This window comes from Monodelphis domestica, chromosome 8 (assembly GCF_027887165.1).
Source record: "Monodelphis domestica isolate mMonDom1 chromosome 8, mMonDom1.pri, whole genome shotgun sequence".
Taxonomy (NCBI): domain Eukaryota; kingdom Metazoa; phylum Chordata; class Mammalia; order Didelphimorphia; family Didelphidae; genus Monodelphis; species Monodelphis domestica.
Window position 1 is genome coordinate 229,268,180 of NC_077234.1, and position 12,605 is coordinate 229,280,784.

The 12,605-nt window shown below is 37.6% G+C and overlaps 1 protein-coding gene across 6 annotated transcripts in view; it reads right to left on the reverse strand.

The window, feature by feature from the left end:
- Positions 1 to 12,605, reverse strand: part of MID1 (midline 1) — a 453,084-nt gene that overhangs the window by 54,390 nt on the left and 386,089 nt on the right. The gene's annotated exons all lie outside the window — the stretch shown is intronic.

Sequence of the window (12,605 nt, forward strand, 5' to 3'; positions counted from 1 at the left end):
CTTATTTTTATTGATAACTTTTGTTGACATCATATTAGTTTCTGAATACACCACTCCCTCTCTTATCCAGTGATATGTCTCTTAGAATAAAGATTTTAAAAGAAAGAGAATAAGAAAGCAGTTCAGTAAAAGTACAATTTTTCAACTTTCCATACTTTATGTGTTTTAAGATTTCATTAGGTTTTTTTTTTATTTAAGAGAACACACATGAACTTTATAATTGGGTGACTAGTAGCCACCAGATTTGGAGAAACTCTCAGAACATACTGTTTTCTTTCATGCAAAGACAGTTTTGATATTCTTGTTCACAGATAACAAGACAGAAAACACAGCTGTTGGAGATGGAGATAACCGTTTTAAATCAAACTGTTTTGGCTTAAGCCCTGCATTAGCTTTCTTCCATGAGCACTGACCTCTGCACAATGAAGAATTATTGTAACCTTGGTATTCTGGTGCATCTCAAGAAAAGGACAAAGTCTAGCAATCAAGTTTTGATTTAGGATATTCCATTTGGCTTAGAATGATTTTGTTTGCTAAAAATGAAGTAAAACTAGAAATGGGAAAGAAGATGGAACTTGAGAATGTTTCAACTGCTGTTAAATTCAACTTTGGAATCTTTAAAATGCCTTCCATTTCACTTCTGTCAGGGAAGAGGACTGAGAGTAGGAAGGGAGGGAGGTTGCCTTCAGGAGAGGACCTGCAGATGCACCATTATCACTGAGAAGAAGCTGGCCAGCACCACTGAGTGTCCAGATGCTTTGCACTCAGTAAGTCCCATGGCACACTGGCTTACAGTAAAATCTGAATGAAAGGAGGTATTCAATGGAACTCTGTGAACATGTATAGAATTTTGGGGTCAGCTTCCCTTAGCATGACTTCTACTTCTCAATAATTCATTCCAACAAACATTTGTTAAATGCCTCCTGTGTACAAGATGGAAGGCACTTTGGAAGAGCACCAGAGTAAAGGCTACCTTTGGAATCAGGTAGATCCAGGTCTAAGTCCTGCCTATGACACATGCTAGTTGTGGGCAACTCCCAGCCTCTTAGTGCTCTAAGCAAAGACTATAAATTACAGAGAAGAGCCAGCCTTCAACAGCAGAGGAAATCTCTTTAGAAGAGAATTTCCTATACTGATGATACTGTGTTAGACATTGGTGATCAAAGATAGCAAGAGACATAGCCCCTGCCTTCTAGGAGATGGAAATTAAATGGGAAAAGATGTAGAAATTATCTGACAGGTGCTAAACTAAATATAAGGTAAAAATATGATAGAGAATATGGAGAAACAAAGACATTTTTTTAAAGTCCCACTTAAGAGAGTTAGAAAGAAAGTTAGATACATGATTGAATTGTTTTAAACTTTCGTCACCATCAGTTTTCTTCATATTTTCCACCTTATTGCCTCTAAATGGATTTTAATAGTGTATCACTGTTAGGTTAATAAGGTGAGATATTTAATCACAACCATAATAATGATAACAAGAAGAATAATAGCAAGAGCCACAATATAGGACTTCAAGGTTTACTTGGAAATTATATTACATATAATAACTCTGGGACATATGTGCTATTATTCACCTTATTTTTATAGATGAGAAAATTGAGGTTGAGAAAGATTGTGCCCCAAAGTTATGAGAAGGTAGGATTTGGATTTTTAGTATTCTATTCACTGCACCACCATGCTGCCATTTTTTTCCTCTAGATCATCTGAAAGTAGAAAGGAGTTGGGTTTGGTTACATACATGCCCACTCACCCCCACGTAGACATACATATGTAAAACACTATTTCCAATTATTGTCTGGTAATTGATTATCCCTCAGCTATTAATGTCTTTACAATCATGTTGATTGTTGTGATTTCTGATCTTTGTCTTTTTATCCAGAAATTGTAAAGATTCTAGACATATTTCGGCAGTATAGAAAACGTGGTGCATTGTCTGAGCATCCTCTCCTCCATCATCTTCTACAGGGGTTTCCCTGTGCCAGTCAGGCTAATTGTTCCTTAAATGGTATAAGAATTGTGTTCCAGATCTGACTGTTCACAGGACTAAGATTTGGGCCATTAATTTAGCTTTCTGATCATGAGCACATATGAGAGAAGCTGAGACCCCTTCCTGAGTCTTCAGACTCTTAATCATCAGCATGGGCAACACTAGGAACATGGGCTTAGCTGAATCATTTTTTTTCCTGGATGTATATTTTTTCCTCACTCTGAAAATCCTTCCTCTCCTAAGGCTGAGTAATCCTCTTGTTGGTAAATGTTTGATAGAGTATCTCTTTTCTCTTAAAAAAACAACAACAACAACAAAAACTCTTACTTTCAGTCTTTTGTTTTAACCCTTATTTTCTGTCTTGGAATAAGTACTGTTGGTTCTAAGGCAGAAGAACAGTAAAGGCTAGGCAATGAGGATTAAGTGACTTGCCCAGGGTCACACACCTAGGAAGTATCTGAGGCCAGTTTTGAACCCAGGACCTTCTTTCTCTAGGCTTGGCTCTCAATCCATTGAGATCTATCCCCAACTTTCTGTCAGAATGGTAAGGGGTATTCAAATAGGGTTAAGTGACTTGCCCAGGAAGTATCCACTCTATCATCGAGTTAGTTAACTGGATTTAGAGCAAGGGGATCTGGGTTCAAGTCTTACCATTCGGGGGGGGATTTCATCATTTTCATCATCAGAATCATAAGATCACAGAATCACAGATTTAATGTTGAAATAGACCTAAATTTCATCCTTTCATTTTATAGATGAAAGAAACAGGGGTCTCCAAAAGAGTTAGTGACTTGTCTAATGTCACAAGGAAAGTGAGTGATGGATCTGGGACTTGAACCCAGATCTAGATAAGTAGGTGGCAGAGTGAATAGAGAACTGGGCTTGGAGTTAGGAAAATCCAAGTTTAAATCTGGCCTCAGATACTTACTACCTGTATGATCCTGGGCAAGTCACTTAACCTCAGTTTGCCTCAGTTTATCCCACTCTATTATGGGGATAATAATAGCAACTATTTCCCAGGACTTCTGTGGGTATCAAATGAGCTAATATGTGTAAAGCACTTAGTACAGTTCCTGGGGCATAGTAAATGCTATACATATGTTAGGTATTATTACAATCCTCTCAGTATACCATTTTCTCTTTTTAAATTAAAAAAATTAATGAAGGGTTTGTTATTGGAAAAATCATATTATGTAGGTATTTTAATATGTTATAACCTACTTTCTTTTAAAAAAATCCTTACCTTTCATTTTAGAATCAATATTAACTCCAGTGTAGAAGAGCAGTAAGGGCTAGACAATGCGATTAAATGTCTTGGCCAGGGTCACCCAGCTAGGAAGTGTCTGAGACCAGAAATGAACCCAGGACTTCTCATCTCCAGGTCTGGCTCTCAATCCACTGAGCCCCCTTTAATATATTTTCAAATGTAATATGAACCTGTGTCCTTTATCAAAAGAAAAGGTAAAATAAAATAATTCTTTTGTAGTAGGCAAATCACTCTGGAAACTTTCTTCTGTAACTCATTAATATGTTCCTTGGGAAAGCAACTTTTAAAAAAAATATTATTCTTTAACCTTTGTGATAATGGTGTTGATTAATTGTTTTTCAGTCATGTTTGACTCTTCAAGACCCCATTTAGAGTTTTCTTAGCATAATACTGGAGTAGTTTGCCATTTCCATCTCCAGCTCATTTTATAGAAAAGGAAACTGAGGCAAACAGGGGAATGTGATTTGCCCCAGGTCACAAAGCTGATAAATATCTGAGACTGGATTTAAACTCAGGAAGATGAGTCTGACTCTTGGCCCATAAGCTAGAAAGTCATGTCACTTTGATCTCCCAAAGCTACGTGGGTCTATCATTTCTCATCTTGGTTTTGGTGATACTTCCCTGAACTCAAAACAAAACAAAACCCCAAACCTTTGTATTCGTTCTTACTATCAGTTTTGTACCTTTTTAATGAATCTCGTCTTTATTTTTTAAGTTACATAGGAACATTAAATTCCCACCAAGCACCACTATTGTTTTATTTCATATTAATTAGGTCCTCAACTTTTGATTCTGGGTTTGGAGGGCACTCAAAAGGTGGCTCAAAGCTAACTCAGCAACTTGTCTTCTCTGGCTATAGGAAATCACTTTTTCAGAAGAATAGCACTTTTGATCCAGTTCTGAAACAACCCATCAATTATTAGGTGCTTATTATGTCTAACATAGGAATTATTGGACGCTCATTATGTCCAAGATGGCTAAACATTATAAGAAGATGAGCTAAGTTCTATAGAAGTGTAATCCTAATAAGTCCCTTTCCTACCTAAACTCAACAATGTCAGCTGACCATATCCTTTTGATCCTTTAAATCTGAACATGAAGGAGAAATAGGGATGCTTGAAAATGAAGAGAATGAATTTCTCACTGTACCTGTTTTACTTTGAAGGTCACATCCCTTGTTGTTGCTGATCAGTCATTCTTTTTAAGTCATCTGACTCTTTGAGACCCCATTTTTAGGGTTTTCTTGGCAAAGAAACTGCAATGATTTGCTATTTCTTTCTTTCTCTAGCTCCTTTTATAGATGAGGAAACTGAGGTAAACAGGGTTAAGTGGCTTGTCCAGTGGCTTACACCTAATGTCTAAAGTTGGATTTGAACCCAGGTCTTCCTTACTCCAGGTCCAGTGCTCTATTCCTAGCTAGTTACCCATAACTTTAGTCCTTTGGCTTAGGACTAAGCCTACAAGTTAAAATTCGGGTTGATCTGGCAGATCTGTCTCATCCGACCTTGCCATTCCTCCTGTCACATTATTTAACATTAGGTGAAGCCAATCCAATAACTAGCCTCTGTGACCAAATTTCTTTTTCATTCCTTCCTAAAGACAGTGAGAGATTTAGTCTCTTTCCTATGAACTTGGGTTTGTTTATAATTGTAAAATATATAGTTTTAGAATTTACCAATACAATTAAAATGAAATGGTAATGTGTAGTTAATTTCTCCAGAATGTTTGGTTCACAGCCCTTTCTGAAAAGCCCACCTGTGCCCAAAGATGACGACTCTGTGCTAACTAAGGCAGCCCGGTGGTGTTATCGTATTGTTGAACAACGGGTGGAGCTCCTTGTCACGTGAATATAAACATCAGAAGTATTTAATTACACGTGCACATAAAAGAGGACTACATGCCTGTGAAATGTTCTCTCTCAGTCTGTAAAAGGCTCCTATGGTATTATTTCTAAAAACTGGCTCTCTTAATTGGACTTGTCTTCAACTCAGCCGCAGAATACTCAGTCTGAGGCGTAAACATGATCATATTTCAGGCATATGAGGGTGTCAAACATTGAGAAATATTGTCTGCAAAATGTGGACACAAACACTAGTGGAAAAATATGCGATGACAACTCTACACTCGCAACTTAGCTGAATGTATATTTAGATTGCAGCCATCTTTCCCTCTGTAATGAAAGTAAGCTTCTGCTAGACCATCAGGGTCAAATTCCCTCTCATTCCTTTAGTAGATGCTGACTTCAGACAGTGTTAGTAACTGGAATTTTAGGAATAAAATGGGAAATAGGGCTGTCAGGCAGATTATCTCAAAGGGAAGCTTGCTAAGTGGCATTGTAAATAAATGCCGTGTCTGCAGTCAGAAAATCTGAATTCAAATTTGGCCAGAGTGATGTCTCCTCAACTGTAAAATGGGGATAATAACTGTACCCACCTCACAGGGTTGTTTTGAGTATCTAATGAGATATTTGTAGACGCACTTAGAACAATACTTGAAATAAAGTGTTATTTAGTCATTACTGATTTCTGACTCTTAATGACCCCATTTGGGGTTTTCTTGGCAAAATATTGGAGTGGTTTGCCATTTCCTTCTCCAACTTATTTTACAGATAAGCAAACTGTAGCAAAAAATAAAAATAAAAAAGAGGGGAGGGGGGTAAATGACTTGCCCAGATACTAAGTGTCTGAGGCTGGGTTTGAACTTAGATCCTCCTGAATCTACATTTGGCATTCTATCCACTATGCTGTCTAGCTGCCCTTGGAATAGAGTAGGCACTTAATAAATACTTGCTATCTTCCTTCTTTCCTTCCTTCTTCCTTCTTTCTGTCCTTCCCTCCTTGCAAGTAAGGCTTCAACATTCCCTGACTCTCCTGTTCTCATCTGGAGCTTGAAATTTCCCTAACAGACCCATGTTCCTTAAATATATAATTTTGATCTATTATGAAGTCCAAATATATATTTTATAGTCCAAATCTCCTTGAAAGGGACACACTTTAAGCTATTATCAAATAATCTGGCGACACAATAGATTTCTACTTCAAAATCAATAGATCTGCTCAAGACATGGCATGTTTGGAAAGAGTACCCGGGGTTCTTAACCAATGCCCTGTATTTATGCATACACACATATACTTATGTATGTATGTATATCAGCTGTATTTCAATATAATTGGCTTCCTTTAAAATCTTATGAATTTTTTTTGCATTTACAAATACTATAAGTATTTCATAGGATTCATTAGATTGTCATGGTGTCCATCACACACACACAAAAGGTTGAGATTTCTGTAACTACTGCATATATGTATATATATATGCATATACATATATATATATATGAGACATATCTCTGAATAGTCTTCTATAACTCTTATTTTTAAGAGGAACCCAATAAAGGATTGTTATTGCTTATCTTTTTTTCTGAGAGGACAAATGACATTGTGGGATGAGTCCTGACTTGCAAGTAAATTGAATTTAAGTGAGGCAGAGTTGCACAAAATCATCAGTTATCCAAGTCCTGGGACAAGCCAAAAGTCAGGATGACTGCTGATGGCCAAGGACATGGTGGATGATGACATTGGAGTCTTAAATATCTGGCCAAGTGCTAGGCTCTCCACTGTGCCTGCTTCGACCACCTTCATGGCTGTTGGAACAAACTGTTCTCCTCTACCCATTCTGCCAGAGTAAATCTAAACATCCTTTTCAACCATGGTTTAACCATGTCACACTACTACTCAATAAATGTTCATGGTTTCTAGTTCCCTTCAGAATCAAGTAAAGAATCCTCGATTTGGTTTTTAATGTGCTTCACAACCTAGCTCCTCCTTTTCTTTTGAGCTTTCTTATATTATATTCCTGTTCATGTAATCCATGTCCTTTTAGGTTTAAAAACCCTGTCAGTTACCCTCAACCTGATTTGGCTTATTTGCCAAGATGGTTTTTACCAAGTGTGACTACTAGGCATGCTACAGCTTCATGGAGCTACAGGGCAGGCTCTCAGTGAAATGATGCTATTATCCCTTCTTGATCTTTAGTCTTAGAATCCTAGGATGGGAGTCCAAAGGAACTGGATTTTTATGCTGGCTGTCTCAGTAACTCTTTGTGTGGTCTTTGAGAAACCTGATGTCTCTGGGCTTCATTTATACATGAAGGGATTGGATTAGACCATCACCATGGTCAAAGGGAACTGCTAAGCCTTCTGTTCTAATAAGTCCTTCACTTTACAAAGGTGAAGTAGCTCAAGATAACTCACAGTTAGTGGCAGAGGGAGGAAATAAACTAAAGTTCTCTGATTCCAAGTTGTGTTTTTTTTCTCCCACTCTACTCCACAGTGCTCATGCATATTTAAAAGGGTCAGAATTGCTATTAGGTCCTTAGATTTCATATTCAGTTCTCTTTTCCATGATGGGACCACACATCTCATCATCAACCAAAATGATAACAAGTATTAAAAGTGGTTAGAACTCTAATAACCAGCTTGGTTAAGTTATTTTTGGAAGAGGGGAGAAACACATAATTCATTGGGTTATGTTTTTGCCATATGTGGTAGCTAAGTTGCTTTATTATAAGGGAACACTACTTTATTTCTGTTCTGTAGTATCTCAAAAAACCCCACCAGAAATCTCAGGAAATAGTCTTCCAAAATTCAAAGCCTGAAGTGATTAGTTTGCAAGAGGCTATAAAAAATGGCTAAATACATTTGTGTTAGATGGTGACCAGAGGGTGAGTGAATTACTTGTTAGAAGTAATAAACACCCTCAGGCCATACATTAGGCTATTCAAAGTAAACAGCCACTTTTAAATGACTCTGTGGATTAAAAGCAAAACAAAACAAAAACCTTTAAACAGATGAGAACTCTATTTCCAAAGTGCATTACATTATGTTAAGTCAAGCTTGAAGGTTTTCATGAATAATTTTTAGCAAAAAAGGTGACCTTATATATTTTTTAAAATAGTCTGCCTGGTTCTCTGACACTAAGTAACTTGTTCTATCCATGGGATCTCCTGAATTTGTCCCTTCTTTTTATTAGCACTGACACTCTACTCTCGTGATCTCTTACAGGATTTATAATAGTCTTCTAAATATATTCATCATTTCTCTTTCTTCATTCACTACTGCCCAGTCACCTTTCTAATGCACAGCTGTGGTTATCTCAATTAAACTCAGCACTTATTACATGCTAGGCACTGGAGTGAGGAATAGGAATAGAAAAGCAAAAACAGTTCCTGCCCTCAAGGAGCTCACATTCTAAAGGGGAAGACAAACTACATTATGTGTAAGATATCCTTGGGGGTAAATTGGAAGTAGTTTTAGGAGGGAATTAAAAGCACTGAAAACACCTCTCTCCTCCCCTCATCTTCCTAGGGATTAAGAAGTGCAGTACATGAAGAACAGTAAGAAAATTCCTTTGCCTGAATCATAGTGTGTGAAAGGGAACAATATAATACTGGAAAGGCAGTTGGGTCAAGCAAGCTTCTGAAAAGACTTTAAAGGCTGAAAGAACTTATATTTGACTCTAGAGGTAATAGAAGCCAGTGGAATTTGTTGAATACAGGAATCCCTTGGCAGCAACATGCAAATACTTAGAAAGGTGATAGACTTAAGATAGGCAAACAAAATAGAAGATTATCACAATAGTGTAGATACTAGATGATGAGAAAGATCATCTTCCTGAGTTCAAATCCAGTATCAGACAGGCTTATTAGCTGTGTGATGCTGAGCAGGTCACATAACCCTGTTTGCCTCAGTTCTTCATCTGTAACATGAGCTGGAGAAGGAAATGGCAAACCACCTCAGTATCTCTGCTTAGAAAACTCTGAAATGGGGTCTTGAAGTCAGATGTGATTAAAACACCTGAGTAACAACAATAAGATGATGAAAAACTGAATTAGAGTTGTAAGGCTGTTTTAGCAGAAAGACACGGAGGGATATGAGAGGTATTATGTATAAAGAAATGACAATGTCTAGCAGGTGATTGGATGTGTGGGGGAGGTGAGAATGGTGAGTCAAGGATGACACTGAGGTTGAGAGTCTAGTGGAAGTGGAAGGTAATGCTCTCAAAAGAAATATGGAAGTTTGGAAAAGGAGTAGATTTGGAGAAAATGATGAATAAGTTTGGCTTTAGACATGTTGTGTTTGAGATGCCTACAGGGTATCCAGTTTGAAATATCTATCTAGGTAGTTCATGATACAGGACTGGAGTTCAGGACAGAGATACAGAGATGTATGATTTGTCTGGATAGAGATGATGTTTAAATTCATGGAAGCTGATGAGGTCTATGGAGAGAAGAGAGAGGGAGCCCAGAGCAGTGACTTGAAGTAAACCTACAGTTACAGGATGTGAAAGAGTCAATGAGTTATTTTGAGTCTGAAAAGGAATGGTTGGACAAGTGGTACCAAGAGAGGTAATAATTTTTAAAAATCCTTACATTTATTAAAGAGGAAGGGTTGAGATTGGTGGCAGCAATACCACAAGTTAATGAAATCATCATCTGTCCAAGTATTAAAGTAAGGTGCTCAATAAATATTGTTTGTCCTTCATTTCGTAGAAGACCACTGTATACGGCGATACAAAAAGTTGTCCTTCAGAGTCTAGGAGCAAGACAAAAGGGTTACTGACAATGACCCTTCTGTAGAAGACGTTGTCTTCTTCTATGTCTGACCAAGTTCTAAGACCACCAAAGAGCCTGCATCAGACTCCTTTGTGGAAACAAATTATTCTCATCTGCCCATTCCATTGGGAGAAGTCCAAGTGAACATGTTTGGGGTAGACTCATTGATAGATTTGAGGTTATCCTTAACCTGATGTGGCCAAAGTTTTACAAGCCATTGCACATGCTACAGGTTCTTGAACATAAGGTGAAAGGTGGGCACCAACAATGGATGAGCATCCCTGAAAAACACAGGTGCTAATCCTCCGTGAAAATTCCATACTTACAGAAATGAGTTCAACGAAAACTAACAATCTTAGGATCAAAAAAGTTCTGACTCACAAGTACCCAAACATAGAATTGCAATGGAAAATTCCAGAACTAGGGGTACTCTGGCATCAGTCAATGAAGGAGCATTTATTAAATGCTTACTGCATTCCAGGCACTATGCAACATGTTGGTATATCAAGAAAGGTAACAGCAGTCAATGCTTTCAAGGAGACTACATTATTAGGAAAGAGAAAACATGGAAATGAAAAGATATGTAGATGGTGCTTACAGAGTAGATGGAAGGTAACCTTAGAGAAATAGGAATCAGAATATTTATAAACCTATCATAATAACACAGACAATAGGGAAGGCTGACCAATTATAGAACTTTCAGACCCAATTTAATCTTAGCAGACTATGGAGAAATATTTTATAATAGACTCTTTTAAAGGAACATTACTATAACATGATATATCAAGGACCCTATTGAGAGACTGAAAAAGCAATAAATAATTGCCAGCAATCAACAACTTGAATTTCAGTTTGAAATTGATGGTACACTTTCAAGATTGCTTTTAATTTTTCCATATAAAAATGCATGACATCATCTCTACTTCTATATGAACTACTTTAACTCTTGGCTCTTTGGAAGTTTGACCCCCCCCCCCCGATGCCAGGAGAAAAATTGTCTGAGTTCAATGTCATGGTTTTTCAGCTTAACACCACCAGAATCTCTCTGATCCCCTGACTTTAAAAAAAAAATGCTAAGCTCCATTCCAAAGTGACAAAGTGAAGAGATAAGTAGGTGTCACATAATTCATTCAGAAAACAATAAACTCTTCCCTTCCTTTCTCTTATTAACCACATATTTTAGGAAGCAAATGATATAAGCCCTTCCTTCTGGGCCAGGGCTCAAAGAATGAGGGGGAAAAAAACACTCATCAATTAATCTGTCATTGCTACTCATTCTCCACTGGTTTTTTTCCAATAAGTTTCCAAAAAATCCAGACTTCCCATTAAATGCTTAACTTCTCCGTCTTCCTCTACCAATTGGGCAAACAGCCTCCTGAATAACATAAATATTGAGTATTATTTGGGGGGTGGGGATGGAAGAATGGTATTTGGGCAGGGAAAGGAAGGCAGACTTCTACAGGGGAGGGGAAGCATCTATCAAATACTATTATATTAGTCACTTTCAAATATGTCATTTCTCATTAAAAATCTCTCTCTCTCTCTCTCTCTCTCTCTCTCTCTGTTGCCCCAACTCCTAAGGACATGAGGTACTGGAAAAATATGAAACTGGGCCCCTATCTGGGCTTGGTTTACTTGGGTACAGATGAAATCTACTCTCCTGTAAAGCTTCAGGGGATGAATTTGATCCCTGCTCTTGTAATTTAAATAGGGCTGATTATATCAATGAAAATACTGGAAATTTTAATAAACCATCAAAATGTTAGGTTCTATTCTGTAATCAGGAAGCACCCACAAATGATACCTAATAAATATTCTGAAATGTCACCGCTGCAGAGCACTCACATACAAGAGTGGCTTTCAGATTTTGTTTTGTTTTGCATTCTGCTTAGTTACAAAAAAATAAGAGAAGGCTAGAGGGAAGAGGAAAGAAACAGTGCCTGTGGTAAAGCAAGATCAGATGGAGCATGGGAAGTCCTTTCTCTTGGTGGAATGTTGATATTCAAAGCTACCACAACATTTCTGATTTGGTTGATGGGCTCCATTGAAGGGCAGAACAGGAGCTGGTTTTACCCTCATCCTAATTTCCCCGTAGCTCTATAGTCTAAAGACTAATTATGAGGCCAAATGGGATTTGTATTTGGCAGGCATTTATATTCTGACCTTGGTCATGCATGACTTCAGGGCCAAAAGCTACATACAGGTGTTCATCTGTAACTTACCATGAAGCCAACAGGAGCTAAATATGAGTAATAGTGGGCAAGATTTTGTTTGGAAGAGTAATAAATGAAATCCAGGTACCTGGACAACAAAATTTGTGGTTGTTTTTTTTACCTTCTTTCCAAATAACCTTGATTTTCCATCACCTCAGCTCATTTTCAAAGTTGCTTAAAGTCTTAGCCTAAGATTTCAGTCATGAGCTAAATTGTGTTGCACTGTTAAAAAAAATTGCTTTGTAAAAATTCTGAATGGACACTACTCCAAAGAGTTCAGATAGGTTTTATTTTTGATTACTTGAAATGGCAGCTCTGACCAGCCCAGGAGAAGACATGCTTTCCATGCCAACCTGGTGGATTACCTTCCCTTCTTTCTCTCTCTCTCTCTCTCTCTCTCCTTCTTTCTTACTTGCCAGTTACAGAAAGGGAATGAGCTAAGTTCCAGTTTGTCAAAATCAGAAAAAGAAGGCACCAGGCCAGGTAATGAAAACATTGCCGGCATTAGTATTATTGCCAA